Raw genomic sequence first — 3,505 nt, forward strand, 5'->3', positions numbered from 1 at the left:
TCCTTGCGCAGCCCTCTTCCGAATAGTGTACTAAGCGCCAAATCATTCCACCCGATGCTGTAACTGTCCGGAAGGTGAGCGCATACTCGGCAGCCGTCTGGTCCTCCTGCCATAGTTAGAGTAGGCATTTACCCCCCTCTCTGCTCTCCAGTGGGTGATCGAAGATACCTCTGAACCGAGCCATGAACCTTTCATACGAATCCAGCTCCTCCTCTCTCCCAGGCGGCCGTGGCCCATTCCAACGCCCGTCCAGTCAGCAAAGAAATAACCGTTGCAACCTTGGAGCTCTCGGTGGTAAGAGCTCCCATCTGGTGCACAAAGTAGAGGGAACACTGTAGTAGGAAGCCACGGCATTTAAATAGGGTGCCGTCATATTTATCCGGGAGTAACAAACGGGCATCGCTGACCTGAGCAGGTTGCTGAAAGGGCTGTTGTGCTGGCTCGACTGGTGGTAGAGTATAGACATAAACAACAGAAACAATACTGCCTGGGGAAGGAACCTAAGTGAGTGCCAGATAAAGGGGAGGTAATGAGTGAGGTAATGGAGTCCAGGTGTGTGTAATGATGAAGCGCAGGTCCGCGTAATGATGAAAGCCAGGTGCGCGTAATGATGAAAGCCAGGTGCCTGTGGTTCCCAGGACCTGTGGTTAGTAAACCGGCGACGTTGAATGCCGGAGGGGGGAGAGGGAGTAGACGTGACAGTAGGTAAGATGGGTTGGACATTAGTTGACAGAAGGCTGTTCAATACTGAGCCATGCTGATTGACAAGTGGCGTGGATTGGTACAGGGCAATTACACGGTGACAAAATGATGCTGATGCTCAGATTTATGTATGTCAAACAAACCAATGATTACAAATTGTTAAAAGTAGTCCTTGTGCATATAGTTGTATGGTTTGTTTCACTTTAAAGTCATTGGTTTTTGTTTGACATACATTTTAAAGTATCACTTTCTCAGCATCACTCTGTGACCGTGGAATTGCCCTACAACTCTCCCCAACTCGACTCAGTCCAGTCTCATATTGCGTGTGTTAACTTATTTGGCTAAATGATTATCCATAGTTGCCTCTCTTGATACAGCCACAGCAGTCATAAAATGGACTGCAACATGAAGATGTTAAAACAATTGAACTCTGTCTGTGACATTAACTGACTATCTTATTTCCCTCTCTCTCTCACTCCAGTTGTTCTCAGAAGACAGGTCAGTGTGTGTAGAGAGAACACGTTTGACCAGGTAGTCAGGCTTCTACTTCATCGACCTGGACCAGTACACCAAAGAGGCAGAGGACGCCAAGTTTGGACCAGTGAGTCACCAACTCATCTTATGCCTTACACAACTCAGCACATATGTATCGCTCCACCTTCCTCAAACTCCAGCGTCATACTTTTGTTGACCTTTTTTCCTTTTTATTGTACAAGGATTTTAAGTTGGGACTTTGACTCCATACTAAATCTAATTCCATCTCCTGTATTGTTCTTCCCCCTCTATAGATTATGCTGATGCCCCACTGTAAGAACCTGGAGATCTTTACTCGTTCTGAGGGAGGTGACGTGGCCACAAAACGTGCCTGAGACACCTTCTGGCGCCCGGGTCACCTACCGTCACCCAGGACACCTACCGTCACCCAGGACACCTTCTGGCGCCCGGGTCACCTACCGTCACCCAGGACACCTACCGTCACCCAGGACACCTTCCGGCGCCCGGGTCACCTTCCGGCACCCAGGACAACTTCCAGTGACTGGGACACCTTCCAGTGCTACTGTTGACTAGAGCCAGGGGTTCCAAAACTTTGTCACTTGGGGCCCCCTTCCAGCATTGGGGAACATCCCGTGGCGCGCGCGCGCACACGCCACGTCTATTTCCATCGTCACAAGCACTGTTCATGACACAAACTGTTCACACCCTTCTTGTTGTTGGAGATAATTTAGCTGGTTTCATGCTTATTGTCTTGCAATTCTATACATTTTGCCATGTCTAATGTGTATTTATGTGATATTTGAATGACTATGATATTACAATATCTATGGGCTAAAAAAACAAAATTGTTTGGGAACCACTGGTCTAGAGAACAGCCAGAGGGTGGTCAAGACATCTGCTGCAACTTCATCTTTAGTGTGTCAGCTCTGATGCGCCTGGGAGCTAAAGGTATGGCACCACACTCCCAACAGTATCCTTAAACATACTTGTATGCTCATTTATGTATTTTTTAAAGTGGCAATGCACAGTTGAAACAATAACAAAGCGTACTCTGCCCGTTTTGGTAAAAAGCTGAGGGATGTGTCTGGAGAAATGTAATCACTCTCAAAATCATAGACCGAGCTATGGTGTCACACCCTGATCTGTCACCTGTCTTTGTGCTTGTCTTCACCCCTCTCCAGGTGTCGTCCATCTTACTTATTATCCCGTTGGTATTTATACCTGTGTTCTCTGTTTGTCTGTTGCCAGTTCGTTTTGTTTGTGAAACCTACCAGCGTACGTTCCCCTGCTCATGTCTGTTTCTTGCTCCTGTTTTCTAGTCCTTCCCGGTTTTGACCATTCAGCCTGCCTTGAGCCTGCCTGCTGTTCTATACCGTGCCACACCTCACTGGATTCTTGACACCTGCCTGCCCTGAACTTGAGGCTGCCTGCCGTTCTGGACACTTTGCACCCTCTCTGGATGAGGGTGCAAAGTGCTCCTGTATTAGAAATAAACTTTTGTTTCTTTGACACTGTTTGCATCTGGGTCATACCTGAAACGTGGTATATGGATGCAAGGACTGACCATCGCCCCTCCTTCAACCCCCCCATTGGAGGAGACGACCCAAGGTTCCTCAGACCTCCTCCAATGGGATTTGAGAAGGATGTGTGAATTTAAGTATGCTCCCTCTAATTCTCTCTCTATTTTTATATTTTCTTTTTTTCTTTCTCTCAGAGCAAATCTGCTGTTCTGCCCCTAAACAGGCAGTTAACCCACTGTTCCTAGGCCGTCATTGAAAATAAGAATTAGTTCTTTATTTTTTTTTTGTAACAGTATTTTTATTGAAATTTCACAATTTTCACCCATATTAAGAGATACAACAGAGACAAAGCACACAGAACAAAAAGAAAAACTGCCCCCACTTACCCATATCTACGTGCATATATATACACATACATACATACACATACATACACACATATACATATACCCATGCATATACACACACATATGCATACATACACGCACGCACGCACACACACACACACATATACACACCCATACATACGCACACCATTTTCCTCTTCCCGCTCTGTGCTTCTCACCCCATCACCATCATTGCGTCTCTCAATACATACATTTTAAACAAACTTACAAACAGAAATTAAACAAAAAAGCTCAGTTTAAACCATGAGGTTAGGTTCCACACATGGAACGTACAGTGTAGTTCTGAAATACATAGATCCCCGCCATTCTAAGAGAATCCTTGCAGCATAATAGCTGATACCTCAGGTTCTAGATAATTTAGATAAGGTTCCCATACTTTGT

The 3,505-nt window shown here is 45.8% G+C and overlaps 1 long non-coding RNA gene across 1 annotated transcript; it reads left to right on the forward strand.

Moving 5' to 3' along the window:
* Positions 1-1,184: 1,184 nt before the first annotated feature.
* On the forward strand, positions 1,185-2,957 carry LOC118369307 (uncharacterized). Its single transcript, XR_004822550.2, has 3 exons — positions 1,185-1,303; positions 1,491-2,145; positions 2,517-2,957. It is a non-coding gene; the product is annotated as an uncharacterized LOC118369307 (long non-coding RNA).
* The last annotated feature ends 548 nt before the right edge of the window (positions 2,958-3,505 follow it).

This window comes from Oncorhynchus keta, chromosome 3 (assembly GCF_023373465.1).
Source record: "Oncorhynchus keta strain PuntledgeMale-10-30-2019 chromosome 3, Oket_V2, whole genome shotgun sequence".
Classification (NCBI taxonomy): Eukaryota; Metazoa; Chordata; class Actinopteri; order Salmoniformes; family Salmonidae; genus Oncorhynchus; species Oncorhynchus keta.